Source organism: Clarias gariepinus, chromosome 6, assembly GCF_024256425.1.
Source record: "Clarias gariepinus isolate MV-2021 ecotype Netherlands chromosome 6, CGAR_prim_01v2, whole genome shotgun sequence".
Lineage (NCBI taxonomy): Eukaryota > Metazoa > Chordata > Actinopteri > Siluriformes > Clariidae > Clarias > Clarias gariepinus.
Genome location: NC_071105.1, coordinates 36,753,895 through 36,778,736, shown reverse-complemented (window position 1 = coordinate 36,778,736; position 24,842 = coordinate 36,753,895). Strand labels below are relative to the sequence as shown.

At 39.9% G+C, this 24,842-nt stretch overlaps 31 non-coding genes across 31 annotated transcripts; all 31 read left to right on the top strand.

Annotated features, from left to right (window-relative positions):
* Window positions 1–337: 337 nt before the first annotated feature.
* trnad-guc (transfer RNA aspartic acid (anticodon GUC)) lies at window positions 338–409 on the top strand. The gene has a single exon. It is a non-coding gene; the product is annotated as a tRNA-Asp (tRNA).
* A 1,883-nt stretch (window positions 410–2,292) lies between these two features.
* Window positions 2,293–2,364, top strand: trnad-guc (transfer RNA aspartic acid (anticodon GUC)). Its single transcript has one exon. It is a non-coding gene; the product is annotated as a tRNA-Asp (tRNA).
* Window positions 2,365–2,818: 454 nt separating this feature from the next.
* On the top strand, window positions 2,819–2,890 carry trnad-guc (transfer RNA aspartic acid (anticodon GUC)). The gene has a single exon. It is a non-coding gene; the product is annotated as a tRNA-Asp (tRNA).
* A 125-nt stretch (window positions 2,891–3,015) lies between these two features.
* On the top strand, window positions 3,016–3,087 carry trnad-guc (transfer RNA aspartic acid (anticodon GUC)). The gene has a single exon. It is a non-coding gene; the product is annotated as a tRNA-Asp (tRNA).
* Window positions 3,088–3,476: 389 nt separating this feature from the next.
* trnad-guc (transfer RNA aspartic acid (anticodon GUC)) lies at window positions 3,477–3,548 on the top strand. Its single transcript has one exon. It is a non-coding gene; the product is annotated as a tRNA-Asp (tRNA).
* A 253-nt stretch (window positions 3,549–3,801) lies between these two features.
* On the top strand, window positions 3,802–3,873 carry trnad-guc (transfer RNA aspartic acid (anticodon GUC)). Its single transcript has one exon. It is a non-coding gene; the product is annotated as a tRNA-Asp (tRNA).
* A 579-nt stretch (window positions 3,874–4,452) lies between these two features.
* On the top strand, window positions 4,453–4,524 carry trnad-guc (transfer RNA aspartic acid (anticodon GUC)). Its single transcript has one exon. It is a non-coding gene; the product is annotated as a tRNA-Asp (tRNA).
* Window positions 4,525–5,104: 580 nt separating this feature from the next.
* On the top strand, window positions 5,105–5,176 carry trnad-guc (transfer RNA aspartic acid (anticodon GUC)). Its single transcript has one exon. It is a non-coding gene; the product is annotated as a tRNA-Asp (tRNA).
* Window positions 5,177–5,303: 127 nt separating this feature from the next.
* Window positions 5,304–5,375, top strand: trnad-guc (transfer RNA aspartic acid (anticodon GUC)). Its single transcript has one exon. It is a non-coding gene; the product is annotated as a tRNA-Asp (tRNA).
* A 124-nt stretch (window positions 5,376–5,499) lies between these two features.
* On the top strand, window positions 5,500–5,571 carry trnad-guc (transfer RNA aspartic acid (anticodon GUC)). The gene has a single exon. It is a non-coding gene; the product is annotated as a tRNA-Asp (tRNA).
* Window positions 5,572–7,002: 1,431 nt separating this feature from the next.
* Window positions 7,003–7,074, top strand: trnad-guc (transfer RNA aspartic acid (anticodon GUC)). Its single transcript has one exon. It is a non-coding gene; the product is annotated as a tRNA-Asp (tRNA).
* A 124-nt stretch (window positions 7,075–7,198) lies between these two features.
* Window positions 7,199–7,270, top strand: trnad-guc (transfer RNA aspartic acid (anticodon GUC)). The gene has a single exon. It is a non-coding gene; the product is annotated as a tRNA-Asp (tRNA).
* A 128-nt stretch (window positions 7,271–7,398) lies between these two features.
* On the top strand, window positions 7,399–7,470 carry trnad-guc (transfer RNA aspartic acid (anticodon GUC)). Its single transcript has one exon. It is a non-coding gene; the product is annotated as a tRNA-Asp (tRNA).
* Window positions 7,471–7,859: 389 nt separating this feature from the next.
* Window positions 7,860–7,931, top strand: trnad-guc (transfer RNA aspartic acid (anticodon GUC)). The gene has a single exon. It is a non-coding gene; the product is annotated as a tRNA-Asp (tRNA).
* A 579-nt stretch (window positions 7,932–8,510) lies between these two features.
* On the top strand, window positions 8,511–8,582 carry trnad-guc (transfer RNA aspartic acid (anticodon GUC)). Its single transcript has one exon. It is a non-coding gene; the product is annotated as a tRNA-Asp (tRNA).
* Window positions 8,583–8,709: 127 nt separating this feature from the next.
* Window positions 8,710–8,781, top strand: trnad-guc (transfer RNA aspartic acid (anticodon GUC)). Its single transcript has one exon. It is a non-coding gene; the product is annotated as a tRNA-Asp (tRNA).
* Window positions 8,782–9,036: 255 nt separating this feature from the next.
* trnad-guc (transfer RNA aspartic acid (anticodon GUC)) lies at window positions 9,037–9,108 on the top strand. The gene has a single exon. It is a non-coding gene; the product is annotated as a tRNA-Asp (tRNA).
* A 124-nt stretch (window positions 9,109–9,232) lies between these two features.
* trnad-guc (transfer RNA aspartic acid (anticodon GUC)) lies at window positions 9,233–9,304 on the top strand. Its single transcript has one exon. It is a non-coding gene; the product is annotated as a tRNA-Asp (tRNA).
* Window positions 9,305–9,432: 128 nt separating this feature from the next.
* Window positions 9,433–9,504, top strand: trnad-guc (transfer RNA aspartic acid (anticodon GUC)). The gene has a single exon. It is a non-coding gene; the product is annotated as a tRNA-Asp (tRNA).
* Window positions 9,505–9,893: 389 nt separating this feature from the next.
* Window positions 9,894–9,965, top strand: trnad-guc (transfer RNA aspartic acid (anticodon GUC)). Its single transcript has one exon. It is a non-coding gene; the product is annotated as a tRNA-Asp (tRNA).
* Window positions 9,966–10,218: 253 nt separating this feature from the next.
* trnad-guc (transfer RNA aspartic acid (anticodon GUC)) lies at window positions 10,219–10,290 on the top strand. The gene has a single exon. It is a non-coding gene; the product is annotated as a tRNA-Asp (tRNA).
* A 579-nt stretch (window positions 10,291–10,869) lies between these two features.
* trnad-guc (transfer RNA aspartic acid (anticodon GUC)) lies at window positions 10,870–10,941 on the top strand. The gene has a single exon. It is a non-coding gene; the product is annotated as a tRNA-Asp (tRNA).
* Window positions 10,942–11,521: 580 nt separating this feature from the next.
* Window positions 11,522–11,593, top strand: trnad-guc (transfer RNA aspartic acid (anticodon GUC)). The gene has a single exon. It is a non-coding gene; the product is annotated as a tRNA-Asp (tRNA).
* Window positions 11,594–12,173: 580 nt separating this feature from the next.
* On the top strand, window positions 12,174–12,245 carry trnad-guc (transfer RNA aspartic acid (anticodon GUC)). Its single transcript has one exon. It is a non-coding gene; the product is annotated as a tRNA-Asp (tRNA).
* A 328-nt stretch (window positions 12,246–12,573) lies between these two features.
* trnad-guc (transfer RNA aspartic acid (anticodon GUC)) lies at window positions 12,574–12,645 on the top strand. Its single transcript has one exon. It is a non-coding gene; the product is annotated as a tRNA-Asp (tRNA).
* Window positions 12,646–13,361: 716 nt separating this feature from the next.
* trnad-guc (transfer RNA aspartic acid (anticodon GUC)) lies at window positions 13,362–13,433 on the top strand. Its single transcript has one exon. It is a non-coding gene; the product is annotated as a tRNA-Asp (tRNA).
* Window positions 13,434–13,822: 389 nt separating this feature from the next.
* trnad-guc (transfer RNA aspartic acid (anticodon GUC)) lies at window positions 13,823–13,894 on the top strand. Its single transcript has one exon. It is a non-coding gene; the product is annotated as a tRNA-Asp (tRNA).
* A 127-nt stretch (window positions 13,895–14,021) lies between these two features.
* On the top strand, window positions 14,022–14,093 carry trnad-guc (transfer RNA aspartic acid (anticodon GUC)). The gene has a single exon. It is a non-coding gene; the product is annotated as a tRNA-Asp (tRNA).
* A 454-nt stretch (window positions 14,094–14,547) lies between these two features.
* trnad-guc (transfer RNA aspartic acid (anticodon GUC)) lies at window positions 14,548–14,619 on the top strand. The gene has a single exon. It is a non-coding gene; the product is annotated as a tRNA-Asp (tRNA).
* A 128-nt stretch (window positions 14,620–14,747) lies between these two features.
* Window positions 14,748–14,819, top strand: trnad-guc (transfer RNA aspartic acid (anticodon GUC)). Its single transcript has one exon. It is a non-coding gene; the product is annotated as a tRNA-Asp (tRNA).
* A 255-nt stretch (window positions 14,820–15,074) lies between these two features.
* trnad-guc (transfer RNA aspartic acid (anticodon GUC)) lies at window positions 15,075–15,146 on the top strand. Its single transcript has one exon. It is a non-coding gene; the product is annotated as a tRNA-Asp (tRNA).
* Window positions 15,147–24,842: the final 9,696 nt, after the last annotated feature.

The window sequence follows — 24,842 nt, the reverse complement described above, 5'->3', positions numbered from 1 at the left end:
CAATAATTGTCTCCTCGTTAGTATAGTGGACAGTATCTCCACCTGTCATGCGGAAGACCGGGGTTTGATTCCCTGACGGGGAGGAATAGAACCTTTTCGCCTACACACAATAAAAAACACCCCACAAGCGTGGTCTTTCAACTGTGCTGAAACAATTGGATTCAAAAGATTAAAAAAAAAAATGTTGTGTTAACGACTACATTGTGTTTTCGCCTACACAACCTTTTCGCCTACACACAATAAAAAACACTCCACAGGCGTGGTCTTTCAACTGTGCTGAAACAATTGGATTCAAAAGATTAAAAAAAAAAAAATGTTGTTGCGACCAACAATTGTTTCCTCGTTAGTATAGTGGACAGTATCTCCGCCTGTCACGCGGAAGACCGGGGTTCGATTCCCCGACGGGGAGGAATAGAACCTTTTCGCCTACACACAATAAAAAAACCCCACAAGCGTGGTCTTTTAACTGTGCTGAAACAATTGGATTCAAAAGATTAAAAAAAAAATGTTGTGTTAACGACTACATTGGCTTTTCGCCTACACAACCTTTTCGCCTACACACAATAAAAAACACTCTACATGCGTGGTCTTTCAACTGTGCTGAAACAATTGGATTCAAAAGATTAAAAAAAAAAAAAATGTTGTTGCAACCAATAATTGTCTCCTCGTTAGTATAGTGGACAGTATCTCCACCTGTCACGCGGAAGACCGGGGTTCGATTCCCTGACGGGGAGGAATAGAACCTTTTCGCCTACACACAATAAAAAACACCCCACAAGCGTGGTCTTTCAACTGTGCTGAAACAATTGGATTCAAAAGATAAAAAAAAAAAATGTTGTGTTAACGACTACATTGTCTTTTCGCCTACACAACCTTTTCGCCTACACACAATAAAAAACACTCCACAGGCGTGGTCTTTCAACTGTGCTGAAACAATTGGATTCAAAAGATTAAAAAAAAAAAAATGTTGTTGCGACCAACAATTGTTTCCTCGTTAGTATAGTGGACAGTATCTCCGCCTGTCACGCGGAAGACCGGGGTTCGATTCCCTGACGGGGAGGAATAGAACCTTTTCGCCTACACACAATAAAAAAACCCCACAAGCGTGGTCTTTTAACTGTGCTGAAACAATTGGATTCAAAAGATTAAAAAAAAAATGTTGTGTTAACGACTACATTGGCTTTTCGCCTACACAACCTTTTCGCCTACACACAATAAAAAACACTCTACAGGCGTGGTCTTTCAACTGTGCTGAAACAATTGGATTCAAAAGATTAAAAAAAAAAAAAATGTTGTTGCAGCCAATAATTGTCTCCTCGTTAGTATAGTGGACAGTATCTCTGCCTGTCACGCGGAAGACCGGGGTTCGATTTCCCGACGGGGAGGAATAGAACCTTTTCGCCTACACACAATAAAAAACACCCCACAAGCGTGTTCTTTTAACTGTGCTGAAACAATTGGATTCAAAAGATTAAAAAAAAAATGTTGTGTTAACGACTACATTGGCTTTTCGCCTACACAACCTTTTCGCCTACACACAATAAAAAACACTCTACAGGCGTGGTCTTTCAACTGTGCTGAAACAATTGGATTCAAAAGATTAAAAAAAAAAAAAATGTTGTTGCAACCAATAATTGTCTCCTCGTTAGTATAGTGGACAGTATCTCCGCCTGTCACGCGGAAGACCGGGGTTTGATTCCCTGACGGGGAGGAATAGAACCTTTTCGCCTACACACAATAAAAAACACCCCACAAGCGTGGTCTTTCAACTGTGCTGAAACAATTGGATTCAAAAGATTAAAAAAAAAAATGTTGTGTTAACGACTACATTGTCTTTTCGCCTACACAACCTTTTCGCCTACACACAATAAAAAACACCCCACAAGCGTGGTCTTTCAACTGTGCTGAAACAATTGGATTCAAAAGATTAAAATAAAAAATGTTGTGTTAACGACTACATTGTCTTTTCGCCTACACAACCTTTTCGCCTACACACAATAAAAAACACTCCACAGGCGTGGTCTTTCAACTGTGCTGAAACAATTGGATTCAAAAGATAAAAAAAAAAAAAAATGTTGTTGCAACCAATAATTGTCTCCTCGTTAGTATAGTGGACAGTATCTCCGCCTGTCACGCGGAAGACCGGGGTTCGATTCCCTGACGGGGAGGAATAGAACCTTTTCGCCTACACACAATAAAAAAAAACCACAAGCGTCGTCTTTTAACTTTGCTGAAACAATTGGATTCAAAAGATTTAAAAAAAAAAAAAAGTTGTTGCAACCAATAAATGTCTCCTCGTTAGTATAGTGGACAGTATCTCCGCCTGTCACGCGGAAGACCGGGGTTCGATTCCCCGACGGGGAGGAATAGAACCTTTTCGCCTACACACAATAAAAAAAACCCCACAAGCGTGGTCTTTTAACTGTGCTGAAACAATTGGATTCAAAAGATTTAAAAAAAAAAAAAAATGTTGTTGCAACCAATAATTGTCTCCTCGTCAGTATAGTGGACAGTATCTCCGCCTGTCACGCGGAAGACCGGGGTTCGATTCCCCGACGGGGAGGAATAGAACCTTTTCGCCTACACACAATAAAAAACACCCCACAAGCGTGGTCTTTCAACTGTGCTGAAACAATTGGATTCAAAAGATTAAAATAAAAAATGTTGTGTTAACGACTACATTGTCTTTTCGCCTACACAACCTTTTCGCCTACACACAATAAAAAACACTCCACAGGCGTGGTCTTTCAACTGTGCTGAAACAATTGGATTCAAAAGATTAAAAAAAAAAAAAATGTTGTTGCAGCCAATAATTGTCTCCTCGTTAGTATAGTGGACAGTATCTCCGCCTGTCACGCGGAAGACCGGGGTTCGATTCCCCGACGGGGAGGAATAGAACCTTTTCGCCTACACACAATAAAAAAAAAACACAAGCGTGGTCTTTTAACTGTGCTGAAACAATTGGATTCAAAAGATTAAAAAAAAAAAAAAATGTTGTTGCAACCAATAATTGTCTCCTCGTTAGTATAGTGGACAGTATCTCCGCCTGTCACGCGGAAGACCGGGGTTCGATTCCCCGACGGGGAGGAATAGAACCTTTTCGCCTACACACAATAAAAAACACCCCACAAGCGTGGTCTTTCAACTGTGCTGAAACAATTGGATTCAAAAGATTAAAAAAAAAAATGTTGTGTTAACGACTACATTGTCTTTTCGCCTACACAACCTTTTCGCCTACACACAATAAAAAACACTCCACAAGCGTGGTCTTTCAACTGTGCTGAAACAATTGGATTCAAAAGATTAAAAAAAAAATGTTGTGTTAACGACTACATTGTCTTTTCGCCTACACAACCTTTTCGCCTACACACAATAAAAAACACTCCACAGGCGTGGTCTTTCAACTGTGCTGAAACAATTGGATTCAAAAGATTAAAAAAAAATTTTTAAAAATGTTGTTGCAACCAATAATTGTCTCCTCGTTAGTATAGTGGACAGTATCTCCGCCTGTCACGCGGAAGACCGGGGTTCGATTCCCCGACGGGGAGGAATAGAACCTTTTCGCCTACACACAATAAAAAAAAACCCACAAGCGTGGTCTTTTAACTGTGCTGAAACAATTGGATTCAAAAGATTAAAAAAAAAATGTTGTGTTAACGACTACATTGGCTTTTCGCCTACACAACCTTTTCGCCTACACACAATAAAAAACACTCTACAGGCGTGGTCTTTCAACTGTGCTGAAACAATTGGATTCAAAAGATTAAAAAAAAAAAAATGTTGTTGCAACCAACAATTGTCTCCTCGTTAGTATAGTGGACAGTATCTCCGCCTGTCACGCGGAAGACCGGGGTTCGATTCCCCGACGGGGAGGAATAGAACCTTTTCGCCTACACACAATAAAAAAACCCCACAAGCGTGGTCTTTTAACTGTGCTGAAACAATTGGATTCAAAAGATTAAAAAAAAAATGTTGTGTTAACGACTACATTGGCTTTTCGCCTACACAACCTTTTCGCCTACACACAATAAAAAACACTCTACATGCGTGGTCTTTCAACTGTGCTGAAACAATTGGATTCAAAAGATTAAAAAAAAAAAAAATGTTGTTGCAACCAATAATTGTCTCCTCGTTAGTATAGTGGACAGTATCTCCACCTGTCACGCGGAAGACCGGGGTTTGATTCCCTGACGGGGAGGAATAGAACCTTTTCGCCTACACACAATAAAAAACACCCCACAAGCGTGGTCTTTCAACTGTGCTGAAACAATTGGATTCAAAAGATTTAAAAAAAAAATGTTGTGTTAACGACTACATTGTGTTTTCGCCTACACAACCTTTTCGCCTACACACAATAAAAAACACTCCACAGGCGTGGTCTTTCAACTGTGCTGAAACAATTGGATTCAAAAGATTAAAAAAAAAAAAATGTTGTTGCAACCAAAAATTGTCTCCTCGTTAGTATAGTGGACAGTATCTCCGCCTGTCACGCGGAAGACCGGGGTTCGATTCCCCGACGGGGAGGAATAGAACCTTTTCGCCTACACACAATAAAAAAACCCCACAAGCGTGGTCTTTTAACTGTGCTGAAACAATTGGATTCAAAAGATTAAAAAAAAAATGTTGTGTTAACGACTACATTGGCTTTTCGCCTACACAACCTTTTCGCCTACACACAATAAAAAACACTCTACAGGCGTGGTCTTTCAACTGTGCTGAAACAATTGGATTCAAAAGATTAAAAAAAAAAAAAATGTTGTTGCAACCAATAATTGTCTCCTCGTTAGTATAGTGGACAGTATCTCCGCCTGTCACGCGGAAGACCGGGGTTTGATTCCCTGACGGGGAGGAATAGAACCTTTTCGCCTACACACAATAAAAAACACCCCACAAGCGTGGTCTTTCAACTGTGCTGAAACAATTGGATTCAAAAGATTAAAAAAAAAAATGTTGTGTTAACGACTACATTGTGTTTTCGCCTACACAACCTTTTCGCCTACACACAATAAAAAACACTCCACAGGCGTGGTCTTTCAACTGTGCTGAAACAATTGGATTCAAAAGATAAAAAAAAAAAAAAATGTTGTTGCAGCCAATAATTGTCTCCTCGTTAGTATAGTGGACAGTATCTCCGCCTGTCACGCGGAAGACCGGGGTTCGATTCCCCGACGGGGAGGAATAGAACCTTTTCGCCTACACACAATAAAAAACACTCCACAAGCGTGGTCTTTTAACTGTGCTGAAACAATTGGATTCAAAAGATTTAAAAAAAAAAAAAAATGTTGTTGCAACCAATAATTGTCTCCTCGTTAGTATAGTGGACAGTATCTCCGCCTGTCACGCGGAAGACCGGGGTTCGATTCCCCGACGGGGAGGAATAGAACCTTTTCGCCTACACACAATAAAAAAACCCCACAAGCGTGGTCTTTTAACTGTGCTGAAACAATTGGATTCAAAAGATAAAAAAAAAAAAAAATGTTGTTGCAGCCAATAATTGTCTCCTCGTTAGTATAGTGGACAGTATCTCCGCCTGTCACGCGGAAGACCGGGGTTCGATTCCCCGACGGGGAGGAATAGAACCTTTTCGCCTACACACAATAAAAAAACCCCACAAGCGTGTTCTTTTAACTGTGCTGAAACAATTGGATTCAAAAGATTAAAAAAAAAATGTTGTGTTAACGACTACATTGGCTTTTCGCCTACACAACCTTTTCGCCTACACACAATAAAAAACACTCTACAGGCGTGGTCTTTCAACTGTGCTGAAACAATTGGATTCAAAAGATTAAAAAAAAAAAAAATGTTGTTGCAACCAATAATTGTCTCCTCGTTAGTATAGTGGACAGTATCTCCGCCTGTCACGCGGAAGACCGGGGTTTGATTCCCTGACGGGGAGGAATAGAACCTTTTCGCCTACACACAATAAAAAACACCCCACAAGCGTGGTCTTTCAACTGGGCTGAAACAATTGGATTCAAAAGATTAAAAAAAAAAATGTTGTGTTAACGACTACATTGTCTTTTCGCCTACACAACCTTTTCGCCTACACACAATAGAAAACACCCCACAAGCGTGGTCTTTCAACTGTGCTGAAACAATTGGATTCAAAAGATTTAAAAAAAAATGTTGTGTTACCGACTACATTGTCTTTTCGCCTACACAACCTTTTTGCCTACACACAATAAAAAACACTCCACAGGCGTGGTCTTTTAACTGTGCTAAAACAATTGGATTCAAAAGATAAAAAAAAAAAAAAATGTTGTTGTAACCAATAATTGTCTCCTCGTTAGTATAGTGGACAGTATCTCCGCCTGTCACGCGGAAGACCTGGGTTCGATTCCCCGACGGGGAGGAATAGAACCTTTTCGCCTACACACAATAAAAAAAAACCACAAGCGTCGTCTTTTAACTTTGCTGAAACAATTGGATTCAAAAGATTTAAAAAAAAAAAAAAGTTGTTGCAACCAATAAATGTCTCCTCGTTAGTATAGTGGACAGTATCTCCGCCTGTCACGCGGAAGACCGGGGTTCGATTCCCCGACGGGCAGGAATAGAACCTTTTCGCCTACACACAATAAAAAAAACCCCACAAGCGTGGTCTTTTAACTGTGCTGAAACAATTGGATTCAAAAGATTTAAAAAAAAAAAAAAATGTTGTTGCAACCAATAATTGTCTCCTCGTCAGTATAGTGGACAGTATCTCCGCCTGTCACGCGGAAGACCGGGGTTCGATTCCCCGACGGGGAGGAATAGAACCTTTTCGCCTACACACAATAAAAAACACCCCACAAGCGTGGTCTTTCAACTGTGCTGAAACAATTGGATTCAAAAGATTAAAATAAAAAATGTTGTGTTAACGACTACATTGTCTTTTCGCCTACACAACCTTTTCGCCTACACACAATAAAAAACACTCCACAGGCGTGGTCTTTCAACTGTGCTGAAACAATTGGATTCAAAAGATTAAAAAAAAAAAAAATGTTGTTGCAGCCAAGAATTGTCTCCTCGTTAGTATAGTGGACAGTATCTCCGCCTGTCACGCGGAAGACCGGGGTTCGATTCCCCGACGGGGAGGAATAGAACCTTTTCGCCTACACACAATAAAAAAAAAACACAAGCGTGGTCTTTTAACTGTGCTGAAACAATTGGATTCAAAAGATTTAAAAAAAAAAAAAAGTTGTTGCAACCAATAAATGTCTCCTCGTTAGTATAGTGGACAGTATCTCCGCCTGTCACGCGGAAGACCGGGGTTCGATTCCCCGACGGGGAGGAATAGAACCTTTTCGCCTACACACAATAAAAAAACCCCACAAGCGTGGTCTTTTAACTGTGCTGAAACAATTGGATTCAAAAGATTTAAAAAAAAAAAAAAAAATGTTGTTGCAACCAATAATTGTCTCCTCGTTAGTATAGTGGACAGTATCTCCGCCTGTCACGCGGAAGACCGGGGTTCGATTCCCCGACGGGGAGGAATAGAACCTTTTCGCCTACACACAATAAAAAACACCCCACAAGCGTGGTCTTTCAACTGTGCTGAAACAATTGGATTCAAAAGATTAAAATAAAAAATGTTGTGTTAACGACTACATTGTCTTTTCGCCTACACAACCTTTTCGCCTACACACAATAAAAAACACTCCACAAGCGTGGTCTTTCAACTGTGCTGAAACAATTGGATTCAAAAGATTAAAAAAAAAATGTTGTGTTAACGACTACATTGTCTTTTCGCCTACACAACCTTTTCGCCTACACACAATAAAAAACACTCCACAGGCGTGGTCTTTCAACTGTGCTGAAACAATTGGATTCAAAAGATTAAAAAAAAATTTTTAAAAATGTTGTTGCAACCAATAAATGTCTCCTCGTTAGTATAGTGGACAGTATCTCCGCCTGTCACGCGGAAGACCGGGGTTCGATTCCCCGACGGGGAGGAATAGAACCTTTTCGCCTACACACAATAAAAAAAAACCCACAAGCGTGGTCTTTTAACTGTGCTGAAACAATTGGATTCAAAAGATTAAAAAAAAAATGTTGTGTTAACGACTACATTGGCTTTTCGCCTACACAACCTTTTCGCCTACACACAATAAAAAACACCCCACAAGCGTGGTCTTTCAACTGTGCTGAAACAATTGGATTCAAAAGATTAAAAAAAAAATGTTGTGTTACCGACTACATTGTCTTTTCGCCTACACAACCTTTTCGCCTACACACAATAAAAAACACTCCACAGGCGTGGTCTTTTAACTGTGCTAAAACAATTGGATTCAAAAGATAAAAAAAAAAAAAAATGTTGTTGTAACCAATAATTGTCTCCTCGTTAGTATAGTGGACAGTATCTCCGCCTGTCACGCGGAAGACCTGGGTTCGATTCCCCGACGGGGAGGAATAGAACCTTTTCGCCTACACACAATAAAAAAAAACCACAAGCGTCGTCTTTTAACTTTGCTGAAACAATTGGATTCAAAAGATTTAAAAAAAAAAAAAAGTTGTTGCAACCAATAAATGTCTCCTCGTTAGTATAGTGGACAGTATCTCCGCCTGTCACGCGGAAGACCGGGGTTCGATTCCCCGACGGGGAGGAATAGAACCTTTTCGCCTACACACAATAAAAAAAACCCCACAAGCGTGGTCTTTTAACTGTGCTGAAACAATTGGATTCAAAAGATTAAAAAAAAAAAAAAAATGTTGTTGCAACCAATAATTGTCTCCTCGTTAGTATAGTGGACAGTATCTCCGCCTGTCACGCGGAAGACCGGGGTTCGATTCCCCGACGGGGAGGAATAGAACCTTTTCGCCTACACACAATAAAAAACACCCCACAAGCGTGGTCTTTCAACTGTGCTGAAACAATTGGATTCAAAAGATTAAAATAAAAAATGTTGTGTTAACGACTACATTGTCTTTTCGCCTACACAACCTTTTCGCCTACACACAATAAAAAACACTCCACAGGCGTGGTCTTTCAACTGTGCTGAAACAATTGGATTCAAAAGATTAAAAAAAAAAAAAATGTTGTTGCAGCCAAGAATTGTCTCCTCGTTAGTATAGTGGACAGTATCTCCGCCTGTCACGCGGAAGACCGGGGTTCGATTCCCCGACGGGGAGGAATAGAACCTTTTCGCCTACACACAATAAAAAAAAAACACAAGCGTGGTCTTTTAACTGTGCTGAAACAATTGGATTCAAAAGATTTAAAAAAAAAAAAAAGTTGTTGCAACCAATAAATGTCTCCTCGTTAGTATAGTGGACAGTATCTCCGCCTGTCACGCGGAAGACCGGGGTTCGATTCCCCGACGGGGAGGAATAGAACCTTTTCGCCTACACACAATAAAAAAACCCCACAAGCGTGGTCTTTTAACTGTGCTGAAACAATTGGATTCAAAAGATTTAAAAAAAAAAAAAAAAATGTTGTTGCAACCAATAATTGTCTCCTCGTTAGTATAGTGGACAGTATCTCCGCCTGTCACGCGGAAGACCGGGGTTCGATTCCCCGACGGGGAGGAATAGAACCTTTTCGCCTACACACAATAAAAAACACCCCACAAGCGTGGTCTTTCAACTGTGCTGAAACAATTGGATTCAAAAGATTAAAATAAAAAATGTTGTGTTAACGACTACATTGTCTTTTCGCCTACACAACCTTTTCGCCTACACACAATAAAAAACACTCCACAAGCGTGGTCTTTCAACTGTGCTGAAACAATTGGATTCAAAAGATTAAAAAAAAAATGTTGTGTTAACGACTACATTGTCTTTTCGCCTACACAACCTTTTCGCCTACACACAATAAAAAACACTCCACAGGCGTGGTCTTTCAACTGTGCTGAAACAATTGGATTCAAAAGATTAAAAAAAAATTTTTAAAAATGTTGTTGCAACCAATAAATGTCTCCTCGTTAGTATAGTGGACAGTATCTCCGCCTGTCACGCGGAAGACCGGGGTTCGATTCCCCGACGGGGAGGAATAGAACCTTTTCGCCTACACACAATAAAAAAAAACCCACAAGCGTGGTCTTTTAACTGTGCTGAAACAATTGGATTCAAAAGATTAAAAAAAAAATGTTGTGTTAACGACTACATTGGCTTTTCGCCTACACAACCTTTTCGCCTACACACAATAAAAAACACTCTACAGGCGTGGTCTTTCAACTGTGCTGAAACAATTGGATTCAAAAGATTAAAAAAAAAAAAATGTTGTTGCAACCAACAATTGTCTCCTCGTTAGTATAGTGGACAGTATCTCCGCCTGTCACGCGGAAGACCGGGGTTCGATTCCCCGACGGGGAGGAATAGAACCTTTTCGCCTACACACAATAAAAAAACCCCACAAGCGTGGTCTTTTAACTGTGCTGAAACAATTGGATTCAAAAGATTAAAAAAAAAATGTTGTGTTAACGACTACATTGGCTTTTCGCCTACACAACCTTTTCGCCTACACACAATAAAAAACACTCTACATGCGTGGTCTTTCAACTGTGCTGAAACAATTGGATTCAAAAGATTAAAAAAAAAAAAAATGTTGTTGCAACCAATAATTGTCTCCTCGTTAGTATAGTGGACAGTATCTCCACCTGTCACGCGGAAGACCGGGGTTTGATTCCCTGACGGGGAGGAATAGAACCTTTTCGCCTACACACAATAAAAAACACCCCACAAGCGTGGTCTTTCAACTGTGCTGAAACAATTGGATTCAAAAGATTAAAAAAAAAAATGTTGTGTTAACGACTACATTGTGTTTTCGCCTACACAACCTTTTCGCCTACACACAATAAAAAACACTCCACAGGCGTGGTCTTTCAACTGTGCTGAAACAATTGGATTCAAAAGATTAAAAAAAAAAAAATGTTGTTGCAACCAACAATTGTCTCCTCGTTAGTATAGTGGACAGTATCTCCGCCTGTCACGCGGAAGACCGGGGTTCGATTCCCCGACGGGGAGGAATAGAACCTTTTCGCCTACACACAATAAAAAAACCCCACAAGCGTGGTCTTTTAACTGTGCTGAAACAATTGGATTCAAAAGATTAAAAAAAAAATGTTGTGTTAACGACTACATTGGCTTTTCGCCTACACAACCTTTTCGCCTACACACAATAAAAAACACTCTACAGGCGTGGTCTTTCAACTGTGCTGAAACAATTGGATTCAAAAGATTAAAAAAAAAAAAAATGTTGTTGCAACCAATAATTGTCTCCTCGTTAGTATAGTGGACAGTATCTCCACCTGTCACGCGGAAGACCGGGGTTTGATTCCCTGACGGGGAGGAATAGAACCTTTTCGCCTACACACAATAAAAAACACCCCACAAGCGTGGTCTTTCAACTGTGCTGAAACAATTGGATTCAAAAGATTAAAAAAAAAAATGTTGTGTTAACGACTACATTGTGTTTTCGCCTACACAACCTTTTCGCCTACACACAATAAAAAACACTCCACAGGCGTGGTCTTTCAACTGTGCTGAAACAATTGGATTCAAAAGATAAAAAAAAAAAAAAATGTTGTTGCAGCCAATAATTGTCTCCTCGTTAGTATAGTGGACAGTATCTCCGCCTGTCACGCGGAAGACCGGGGTTCGATTCCCCGACGGGGAGGAATAGAACCTTTTCGCCTACACACAATAAAAAAACCCCACAAGCGTGTTCTTTTAACTGTGCTGAAACAATTGGATTCAAAAGATTAAAAAAAAAATGTTGTGTTAACGACTACATTGGCTTTTCGCCTACACAACCTTTTCGCCTACACACAATAAAAAACACTCTACAGGCGTGGTCTTTCAACTGTGCTGAAACAATTGGATTCAAAAGATTAAAAAAAAAAAAAATGTTGTTGCAACCAATAATTGTCTCCTCGTTAGTATAGTGGACAGTATCTCCGCCTGTCACGCGGAAGACCGGGGTTTGATTCCCTGACGGGGAGGAATAGAACCTTTTCGCCTACACACAATAAAAAACACCCCACAAGCGTGGTCTTTCAACTGTGCTGAAACAATTGGATTCAAAAGATTAAAAAAAAAAATGTTGTGTTAACGACTACATTGTGTTTTCGCCTACACAACCTTTTCGCCTACACACAATAAAAAACACTCCACAGGCGTGGTCTTTCAACTGTGCTGAAACAATTGGATTCAAAAGATAAAAAAAAAAAAAAATGTTGTTGCAGCCAATAATTGTCTCCTCGTTAGTATAGTGGACAGTATCTCCGCCTGTCACGCGGAAGACCGGGGTTCGATTCCCCGACGGGGAGGAATAGAACCTTTTCGCCTACACACAATAAAAAACACTCCACAAGCGTGGTCTTTTAACTGTGCTGAAACAATTGGATTCAAAAGATTTAAAAAAAAAAAAAAATGTTGTTGCAACCAATAATTGTCTCCTCGTTAGTATAGTGGACTGTATCTCCGCCTGTCACGCGGAAGACCGGGGTTCGATTCCCCGACGGGGAGGAATAGAACCTTTTCGCCTACACACAATAAAAAAACCCCACAAGCGTGGTCTTTCAACTGTGCTGAAACAATTGGATTCAAAAGATAAAAAAAAAAATAAAAAAAATGTTGTTGCAACCAATAATTGTCTCCTCGTTAGTATAGTGGACAGTATCTCCGCCTGTCACGCGGAAGACCGGGGTTCGATTCCCCGACGGGGAGGAATAGAACCTTTTCGCCTACACACAATAAAAAACACCCCACAAGCGTGGTCTTTCAACTGTGCTGAAACAATTGGATTCAAAAGATTAAAAAAAAAAATGTTGTGTTAACGACTACATTGTCTTTTCGCCTACACAACCTTTTCGCCTACACACAATAAAAAACACTCCACAAGCGTGGTCTTTTAACTGTGCTGAAACAATTGGATTCAAAAGATTAAAAAAAAAATGTTGTGTTAACGACTACATTGTCTTTTCGCCTACACAACCTTTTCGCCTACACACAATAAAAAACACTCCACAGGCGTGGTCTTTCAACTGTGCTGAAACAATTGGATTCAAAAGATTAAAAAAAAAATTTTTTAAATGTTGTTGCAACCAATAATTGTCTCCTCGTTAGTATAGTGGACAGTATCTCCGCCTGTCACGCGGAAGACCGGGGTTCCATTCCCCGACGGGGAGGAATAGAACCTTTTCGCCTACACACAATAAAAAACACTCCACAAGCGTGGTCTTTTAACTGTGCTGAAACAATTGGATTCAAAAGATTAAAAAAAAAATGTTGTGTTAACGACTACATTGTCTTTTCGCCTACACAACCTTTTCGCCTACACACAATAAAAAACACTCCACAAGCGTGGTCTTTCAACTGTGCTGAAACAATTGGATTCAAAAGATTAAAAAAAAAAAAAAATGTTGTTGCAACCAATAATTGTCTCCTCGTTAGTATAGTGGACAGTATCTCCGCCTGTCACGCGGAAGACCGGGGTTCGATTCCCCGACGGGGAGGAATAGAACCTTTTCGCCTACACACAATAAAAAACACTCCACAAGCGTGGTCTTTTAACTGTGCTGAAACAATTGGATTCAAAAGATTAAAAAAAAAAATGTTGTGTTAACGACTACATTGTGTTTTCGCCTACACAACCTTTTCGCCTACACACAATAAAAAACACTCCACAAGCGTGGTCTTTTAACTGTGCTGAAACAATTGGATTCAAAAGATTAAAAAAAAAATGTTGTGTTAACGACTACATTGTCTTTTCGCCTACACAACCTTTTCGCCTACACACAATAAAAAACACTCCACAGGCGTGGTCTTTCAACTGTGCTGAAACAATTGGATTCAAAAGATTAAAAAAAAAAATTTAAAAATGTTGTTGCAACCAATAATTGTCTCCTCGTTAGTATAGTGGACAGTATCTCCGCCTGTCACGCGGAAGACCGGGGTTCGATTCCCCGACGGGGAGGAATAGAACCTTTTCGCCTACACACAATAAAAAAAAACCACAAGCGTGGTCTTTTAACTGTGCTGAAACAATTGGATTCAAAAGATTTAAAAAAAAAAAAAAAATGTTGTTGCAACCAATAACTGTCTCCTCGTTAGTATAGTGGACAGTATCTCCGCCTGTCACGCGGAAGACCGGGGTTCGATTCCCCGACGGGGAGGAATAGAACCTTTTCGCCTACACACAATAAAAAACACCCCACAAGCGTGGTCTTTCAACTGTGCTGAAACAATTGGATTCAAAAGATTAAAAAAAAAAATGTTGTGTTAACGACTACATTGTGTTTTCGCCTACACAACCTTTTCGCCTACACACAATAAAAAACACTCCACAGGCGTGGTCTTTCAACTGTGCTGAAACAATTGGATTCAAAAGATTAAAAAAAAAAAAAATGTTGTTGCAGCCAATAATTGTCTCCTCGTTAGTATAGTGGACAGTATCTCCGCCTGTCACGCGGAAGACCGTGGTTCGATTCCCCGACGGGGAGGAATAGAACCTTTTCGCCTACACACAATAAAAAACACTCCACAAGCGTGGTCTTTTAACTGTGCTGAAACAATTGGATTCAAAAGATTTAAAAAAAAAAAAAAATGTTGTTGCAACCAATAATTGTCTCCTCGTTAGTATAGTGGACAGTATCTCCGCCTGTCACGCGGAAGACCGGGGTTCGATTCCCCGACGGGGAGGAATAGAACCTTTTCGCCTACACACAATAAAAAAACCCCACAAGCGTGGTCTTTTAACTGTGCTGAAACAATTGGATTCAAAAGATTTAAAAAAAAAAAAAAAAATGTTGTTGCAACCAATAATTGTCTCCTCGTTAGTATAGTGGACAGTATCTCCGCCTGTCACGCGGAAGACCGGGGTTCGATTCCCCGACGGGGAGGAATAGAACCTTTTCGCCTACACACAATAAAAAACACCCCACAAGCGTGGTCTTTCAACTGTGCTGAAACAATTGGATTCAAAAGATTAAAAAAAAAAATGTTGTGTTAACGACTACATTGTGTTTTCGCCTACACAACCTTTTCGCCTACACACAATAAAAAACACTCCACAGGCGTGGTCTTTCAACTGTGCTGAAACAATTGGATTCAAAAGATAAAAAAAAAAAAAAATGTTGTTGCAGCCAATAATTGTCTCCTCGTTAGTATAGTGGACAGTATCTCCGCCTGTCACGCGGAAGACCGGGGTTCGATTCCCCGACGGGGAGGAATAGAACCTTTTCGCCTACACACAATAAAAAACACTCCACAAGCGAGGTCTTTTAACTGTGCTGAAACAATTGGATTCAAAAGATTTAAAAAAAAAAAAAAATGTTGTTGCAACCAATAATTGTCTCCTCGTTAGTATAGTGGACAGTATCTCCGCCTGTCACGCGGAAGACCGGGGTTCGATTCCCCGACGGGGAGGAATAGAACCTTTTCGCCTACACACAATAAAAAAACCCCACAAGCGTGGTCTTTTAACTGTGCTGAAACAATTGGATTCAAAAGATTAAAAAAAAAAAAAAAAAATGTTGTTGCAACCAATAATTGTCTCCTCGTTAGTATAGTGTACAGTATCTCCGCCTGTCACGCGGAAGACCGGGGTTCGATTCCCCGACGGGGAGGAATAGAACCTTTTCGCCTACACACAATAAAAAACACCCCACAAGCGTGGTCTTTCAACTGTGCTGAAACAATTGGATTCAAAAGATTAAAAAAAAAAATGTTGTGTTAACGACTACATTGTCTTTTCGCCTACACAACCTTTTCGCCTACACACAATAAAAAACACTCCACAAGCGTGGTCTTTTAACTGTGCTGAAACAATTGGATTCAAAAGATTAAAAAAAAAATGTTGTGTTAACGACTACATTGTCTTTTCGCCTACACAACCTTTTCGCCTACACACAATAAAAAACACTCCACAGGCGTGGTCTTTCAACTGTGCTGAAACAATTGGATTCAAAAGATTAAAAAAAAAATTTTTTAAATGTTGTTGCAACCAATAATTGTCTCCTCGTTAGTATAGTGGACAGTATCTCCGCCTGTCACGCGGAAGACCGGGGTTCCATTCCCCGACGGGGAGGAATAGAACCTTTTCGCCTACACACAATAAAAAACACTCCACAAGCGTGGTCTTTTAACTGTGCTGAAACAATTGGATTCAAAAGATTAAAAAAAAATGTTGTGTTAACGACTACATTGTCTTTTCGCCTACACAACCTTTTCGCCTACACACAATAAAAAACACTCCACAGGCGTGGTCTTTCAACTGTGCTGAAACAATTGGATTCAAAAGATTTAAAAAAAAAAAAAAATGTTGTTGCAACCAATAATTGTCTCCTCGTTAGTATAGTGGACAGTATCTCCGCCTGTCACGCGGAAGACCGGGGTTCGATTCCCCGACGGGGAGGAATAGAACCTTTTCGCCTACACACAATAAAAAACACTCCACAAGCGTGGTCTTTTAACTGTGCTGAAACAATTGGATTCAAAAGATTAAAAAAAAAAATGTTGTGTTAACGACTACATTGTGTTTTCGCCTACACAACCTTTTCGCCTACACACAATAAAAAACACTCCACAAGCGTGGTCTTTTAACTGTGCTGAAACAATTGGATTCAAAAGATTAAAAAAAAAATGTTGTGTTAACGACTACATTGTCTTTTCGCCTACACAACCTTTTCGCCTACACACAATAAAAAACACTCCACAGGCGTGGTCTTTCAACTGTGCTGAAACAATTGGATTCAAAAGATTAAAAAAAAAAATTTAAAAATGTTGTTGCAACCAATAATTGTCTCCTCGTTAGTATAGTGGACAGTATCTCCGCCTGTCACGCGGAAGACCGGGGTTCGATTCCCCGACGGGGAGGAATAGAACCTTTTCGCCTACACACAATAAAAAAAAACCACAAGCGTGGTCTTTTAACTGTGCTGAAACAATTGGATTCAAAAGATTTAAAAAAAAAAAAAAAATGTTGTTGCAACCAATAAATGTCTCCTCGTTAGTATAGTGGACAGTATCTCCGCCTGTCACGCGGAAGACCGGGGTTCGATTCCCCGACCGGGAGGAATAGAACCTTTTCGCCTACACACAATAAAAAACACCCCACAAGCGTGGTCTTTCAACTGTGCTGAAACAATTGGATTCAAAAGATTAAAAAAAAAAATGTTGTGTTAACGACTACATTGTGTTTTCGCCTACACAACCTTTTCGCCTACACACAATAAAAAACACTCCACAGGCGTGGTCTTTCAACTGTGCTGAAACAATTGGATTCAAAAGATTAAAAAAAAAAAAAATGTTGTTGCAGCCAATAATTGTCTCCTCGTTAGTATAGTGGACAGTATCTCCGCCTGTCACGCGGAAGACCGTGGTTCGATTCCCCGACGGGGAGGAATAGAACCTTTTCGCCTACACACAATAAAAAACACTCCACAAGCGTGGTCTTTTAACTGTGCTGAAACAATTGGATTCAAAAGATTTAAAAAAAAAAAAAAATGTTGTTGCAACCAATAATTGTCTCCTCGTTAGTATAGTGGACAGTATCTCCGCCTGTCACGCGGAAGACCGGGGTTCGATTCCCCGACGGGGAGGAATAGAACCTTTTCGCCTACACACAATAAAAAACACCCCACAAGCGTGGTCTTTCAACTGTGCTGAAACAATTGGATTCAAAAGATTAAAAAAAAAAATGTTGTGTTAACGACTACATTGTGTTTTCGCCTACACAACCTTTTCGCCTACACACAATAAAAAACACTCCACAGGCGTGGTCTTTCAACTGTGCTGAAACAATTGGATTCAAAAGATTAAAAAAAAAAAAAATGTTGTTGCAGCCAATAATTGTCTCCTCGTTAGTATAGTGGACAGTATCTCCGCCTGTCACGCGGAAGACCGTGGTTCGATTCCCCGACGGGGAGGAATAGAACCTTTTCGCCTACACACAATAAAAAACACTCCACAAGCGTGGTCTTTTAACTGTGCTGAAACAATTGGATTCAAAAGATTTAAAAAAAAAAAAAAATGTTGTTGCAACCAATAATTGTCTCCTCGTTAGTATAGTGGACAGTATCTCCGCCTGTCACGCGGAAGACCGGGGTTCGATTCCCCGACGGGGAGGAATAGAACCTTTTCGCCTACACACAATAAAAAAACCCCACAAGCGTGGTCTTTTAACTGTGCTGAAACAATTGGATTCAAAAGATTTAAAAAAAAAAAAAAAAATGTTGTTGCAACCAATAATTGTCTCCTCGTTAGTATAGTGGACAGTATCTCCGCCTGTCACGCGGAAGACCGGGGTTCGATTCCCCGACGGGGAGGAATAGAACCTTTTCGCCTACACACAATAAAAAACACCCCACAAGCGTGGTCTTTCAACTGTGCTGAAACAATTGGATTCAAAAGATTAAAAAAAAAAATGTTGTGTTAACGACTACATTGTGTTTTCGCCTACACAACCTTTTCGCCTACACACAATAAAAAACACTCCACAGGCGTGGTCTTTCAACTGTGCTGAAACAATTGGATTCAAAAGATAAAAAAAAAAAAAAATGTTGTTGCAGCCAATAATTGTCTCCTCGTTAGTATAGTGGACAGTATCTCCGCCTGTCACGCGGAAGACCGGGGTTCGATTCCCCGACGGGGAGGAATAGAACCTTTTCGCCTACACACAATAAAAAACACTCCACAAGCGTGGTCTTTTAACTGTGCTGAAACAATTGGATTCAAAAGATTTAAAAAAAAAAAAAAATGTTGTTGCAACCAATAATTGTCTCCTCGTTAGTATAGTGGACAGTATCTCCGCCTGTCACGCGGAAGACCGGGGTTCGATTCCCCGACGGGGAGGAATAGAACCTTTTCGCCTACACACAATAAAAAAACCCCACAAGCGTGGTCTTTTAACTGTGCTGAAACAATTGGATTCAAAAGATTAAAAAAAAAAAAAAAAAATGTTGTTGCAACCAATAATTGTCTCCTCGTTAGTATAGTGGACAGTATCTCCGCCTGTCACGCGGAAGACCGGGGTTCGATTCCCCGACGGGGAGGAATAGAACCTTTTCGCCTACACACAATAAAAAACACCCCACAAGCGTGGTCTTTCAACTGTGCTGAAACAATTGGATTCAAAAGATTAAAAAAAAAAATGTTGTGTTAACGACTACATTGTCTTTTCGCCTACACAACCTTTTCGCCTACACACAATAAAAAACACTCCACAAGCGTGGTCTTTTAACTGTGCTGAAACAATTGGATTCAAAAGATTAAAAAAAAAATGTTGTGTTAACGACTACATTGTCTTTTCGCCTACACAACCTTTTCGCCTACACACAATAAAAAACACTCCACAGGCGTGGTCTTTCAACTGTGCTGAAACAATTGGATTCAAAAGATTAAAAAAAAAATTTTTTAAATGTTGTTGCAACCAATAATTGTCTCCTCGTTAGTATAGTGGACAGTATCTCCGCCTGTCACGCGGAAGACCGGGGTTCCATTCCCCGACGGGGAGGAATAGAACCTTTTCGCCTACACACAATAAAAAACACTCCACAAGCGTGGTCTTTTAACTGTGCTGAAACAATTGGATTCAAAAGATTAAAAAAAAATGTTGTGTTAACGACTACATTGTCTTTTCGCCTACACAACCTTTTCGCCTACACACAATAAAAAACACTCCACAGGCGTGGTCTTTCAACTGTGCTGAAACAATTGGATTCAAAAGATTTAAAAAAAAAAAAAAATGTTGTTGCAACCAATAATTGTCTCCTCGTTAGTATAGTGGACAGTATCTCCGCCTGTCACGCGGAAGACCGGGGTTCGATTCCCCGACGGGGAGGAATAGAACCTTTTCGCCTACACACAATAAAAAACACTCCACAAGCGTGGTCTTTTAACTGTGCTGAAACAATTGGATTCAAAAGATTAAAAAAAAAAATGTTGTGTTAACGACTACATTGTGTTTTCGCCTACACAACCTTTTCGCCTACACACAATAAAAAACACTCCACAAGCGTGGTCTTTTAACTGTGCTGAAACAATTGGATTCAAAAGATTAAAAAAAAAATGTTGTGTTAACGACTACATTGTCTTTTCGCCTACACAACCTTTTCGCCTACACACAATAAAAAACACTCCACAGGCGTGGTCTTTCAACTGTGCTGAAACAATTGGATTCAAAAGATTAAAAAAAAAAATTTAAAAATGTTGTTGCAACCAATAATTGTCTCCTCGTTAGTATAGTGGACAGTATCTCCGCCTGTCACGCGGAAGACCGGGGTTCGATTCCCCGACGGGGAGGAATAGAACCTTTTCGCCTACACACAATAAAAAAAAACCACAAGCGTGGTCTTTTAACTGTGCTGAAACAATTGGATTCAAAAGATTTAAAAAAAAAAAAAAAATGTTGTTGCAACCAATAAATGTCTCCTCGTTAGTATAGTGGACAGTATCTCCGCCTGTCACGCGGAAGACCGGGGTTCGATTCCCCGACGGGGAGGAATAGAACCTTTTCGCCTACACACAATAAAAAACACCCCACAAGCGTGGTCTTTCAACTGTGCTGAAACAATTGGATTCAAAAGATTAAAAAAAAAAATGTTGTGTTAACGACTACATTGTGTTTTCGCCTACACAACCTTTTCGCCTACACACAATAAAAAACACTCCACAGGCGTGGTCTTTCAACTGTGCTGAAACAATTGGATTCAAAAGATTAAAAAAAAAAAAAATGTTGTTGCAGCCAATAATTGTCTCCTCGTTAGTATAGTGGACAGTATCTCCGCCTGTCACGCGGAAGACCGTGGTTCGATTCCCCGACGGGGAGGAATAGAACCTTTTCGCCTACACACAATAAAAAACACTCCACAAGCGTGGTCTTTTAACTGTGCTGAAACAATTGGATTCAAAAGATTTAAAAAAAAAAAAAAATGTTGTTGCAACCAATAATTGTCTCCTCGTTAGTATAGTGGACAGTATCTCCGCCTGTCACGCGGAAGACCGGGGTTCGATTCCCCGACGGGGAGGAATAGAACCTTTTCGCCTACACACAATAAAAAAACCCCACAAGCGTGGTCTTTTAACTGTGCTGAAACAATTGGATTCAAAAGATTTAAAAAAAAAAAAAAAAATGTTGTTGCAACCAATAATTGTCTCCTCGTTAGTATAGTGGACAGTATCTCCGCCTGTCACGCGGAAGACCGGGGTTCGATTCCCCGACGGGGAGGAATAGAACCTTTTCGCCTACACACAATAAAAAACACCCCACAAGCGTGGTCTTTCAACTGTGCTGAAACAATTGGATTCAAAAGATTAAAAAAAAAAATGTTGTGTTAACGACTACATTGTCTTTTCGCCTACACAACCTTTTCGCCTACACACAATAAAAAACACTCCACAAGCGTGGTCTTTTAACTGTGCTGAAACAATTGGATTCAAAAGATTAAAAAAAAAATGTTGTGTTAACGACTACATTGTCTTTTCGCCTACACAACCTTTTCGCCTACACACAATAAAAAACACTCCACAGGCGTGGTCTTTCAACTGTGCTGAAACAATTGGATTCAAAAGATTAAAAAAAAAAATTTTTAAATGTTGTTGCAACCAATAATTGTCTCCTCGTTAGTATAGTGGACAGTATCTCCGCCTGTCACGCGGAAGACCGGGGTTCGATTCCCCGACGGGGAGGAATAGAACCTTTTCGCCTACACACAATAAAAAAACCCCACAAGCGTGGTCTTTTAACTGTGCTGAAACAATTGGATTCAAAAGATTTAAAAAAAAAAAAAAAATGTTGTTGCAACCAATAATTGTCTCCTCGTTAGTATAGTGGACAGTATCTCCGCCTGTCACGCGGAAGACCGGGGTTCGATTCCCCGACGGGGAGGAATAGAACCTTTTCGCCTACACACAATAAAAAACACCCCACAAGCGTGGTCTTTCAACTGTGCTGAAACAATTGGATTCAAAAGATTAAAAAAAAAAATGTTGTGTTAACGACTACATTGTCTTTTCGCCTACACAACCTTTTCGCCTACACACAATAAAAAACACTCCACAAGCGTGGTCTTTTAACTGTGCTGAAACAATTGGATTCAAAAGATTAAAAAAAAAATGTTGTGTTAACGACTACATTGTCTTTTCGCCTACACAACCTTTTCGCCTACACACAATAAAAAACACTCCACAGGCGTGGTCTTTCAACTGTGCTGAAACAATTGGATTCAAAAGATTAAAAAAAAATTTTTTTAAATGTTGTTGCAACCAATAATTGTCTCCTCGTTAGTATAGTGGACAGTATCTCCGCCTGTCACGCGGAAGACCGGGGTTCGATTCCCCGACGGGGAGGAATAGAACCTTTTCGCCTACACACAATAAAAAACACTCCACAAGCGTGGTCTTTTAACTGTGCTGAAACAATTGGATTCAAAAGATTAAAAAAAAAAATGTTGTGTTAACGACTACATTGTGTTTTCGCCTACACAACCTTTTCGCCTACACACAATAAAAAACACTCCACAAGCGTGGTCTTTTAACTGTGCTGAAACAATTGGATTCAAAAGATTAAAAAAAAAATGTTGTGTTAACGACTACATTGTCTTTTCGCCTACACAACCTTTTCGCCTACACACAATAAAAAACACTCCACAGGCGTGGTCTTTCAACTGTGCTGAAACAATTGGATTCAAAAGATTAAAAAAAAAAATTTAAAAATGTTGTTGCAACCAATAATTGTCTCCTCGTTAGTATAGTGGACAGTATCTCCGCCTGTCACGCGGAAGACCGGGGTTCGATTCCCCGACGGGGAGGAATAGAACCTTTTCGCCTACACACAATAAAAAAAAACCACAAGCGTGGTCTTTTAACTGTGCTGAAACAATTGGATTCAAAAGATTTAAAAAAAAAAAAAAAATGTTGTTGCAACCAATAAATGTCTCCTCGTTAGTATAGTGGACAGTATCTCCGCCTGTCACGCGGAAGACCGGGGTTCGATTCCCCGACGGGGAGGAATAGAACCTTTTCGCCTACACACAATAAAAAACACCCCACAAGCGTGGTCTTTCAACTGTGCTGAAACAATTGGATTCAAAAGATTAAAAAAAAAAATGTTGTGTTAACGACTACATTGTGTTTTCGCCTACACAACCTTTTCGCCTACACACAATAAAAAACACTCCACAGGCGTGGTCTTTCAACTGTGCTGAAACAATTGGATTCAAAAGATTAAAAAAAAAAAAAATGTTGTTGCAGCCAATAATTGTCTCCTCGTTAGTATAGTGGACAGTATCTCCGCCTGTCACGCGGAAGACCGTGGTTCGATTCCCCGACGGGGAGGAATAGAACCTTTTCGCCTACACACAATAAAAAACACTCCACAAGCGTGGTCTTTTAACTGTGCTGAAACAATTGGATTCAAAAGATTTAAAAAAAAAAAAAAATGTTGTTGCAACCAATAATTGTCTCCTCGTTAGTATAGTGGACAGTATCTCCGCCTGTCACGCGGAAGACCGGGGTTCGATTCCCCGACGGGGAGGAATAGAACCTTTTCGCCTACACACAATAAAAAAACCCCACAAGCGTGGTCTTTTAACTGTGCTGAAACAATTGGATTCAAAAGATTTAAAAAAAAAAAAAAAAATGTTGTTGCAACCAATAATTGTCTCCTCGTTAGTATAGTGGACAGTATCTCCGCCTGTCACGCGGAAGACCGGGGTTCGATTCCCCGACGGGGAGGAATAGAACCTTTTCGCCTACACACAATAAAAAACACCCCACAAGCGTGGTCTTTCAACTGTGCTGAAACAATTGGATTCAAAAGATTAAAAAAAAAAATGTTGTGTTAACGACTACATTGTCTTTTCGCCTACACAACCTTTTCGCCTACACACAATAAAAAACACTCCACAAGCGTGGTCTTTTAACTGTGCTGAAACAATTGGATTCAAAAGATTAAAAAAAAAATGTTGTGTTAACGACTACATTGTCTTTTCGCCTACACAACCTTTTCGCCTACACACAATAAAAAACACTCCACAGGCGTGGTCTTTCAACTGTGCTGAAACAATTGGATTCAAAAGATTAAAAAAAAAAATTTTTAAATGTTGTTGCAACCAATAATTGTCTCCTCGTTAGTATAGTGGACAGTATCTCCGCCTGTCACGCGGAAGACCGGGGTTCGATTCCCCGACGGGGAGGAATAGAACCTTTTCGCCTACACACAATAAAAAAACCCCACAAGCGTGGTCTTTTAACTGTGCTGAAACAATTGGATTCAAAAGATTAAAAAAAAAAAAAAAATGTTGTTGCAACCAATAATTGTCTCCTCGTTAGTATAGTGGACAGTATCTCCGCCTGTCACGCGGAAGACCGGGGTTCGATTCCCCGACGGGGAGGAATAGAACCTTTTCGCCTACACACAATAAAAAACACCCCACAAGCGTGGTCTTTCAACTGTGCTGAAACAATTGGATTCAAAAGATTAAAAAAAAAAATGTTGTGTTAACGACTACATTGTCTTTTCGCCTACACAACCTTTTCGCCTACACACAATAAAAAACACTCCACAAGCGTGGTCTTTTAACTGTGCTGAAACAATTGGATTCAAAAGATTAAAAAAAAAATGTTGTGTTAACGACTACATTGTCTTTTCGCCTACACAACCTTTTCGCCTACACACAATAAAAAACACTCCACAGGCGTGGTCTTTCAACTGTGCTGAAACAATTGGATTCAAAAGATTAAAAAAAAATTTTTTTAAATGTTGTTGCAACCAATAATTGTCTCCTCGTTAGTATAGTGGACAGTATCTCCGCCTGTCACGCGGAAGACCGGGGTTCGATTCCCCGACGGGGAGTAATAGAACCTTTTCGCCTACACACAATAAAAAACACTCCACAAGCGTGGTCTTTTAACTGTGCTGAAAC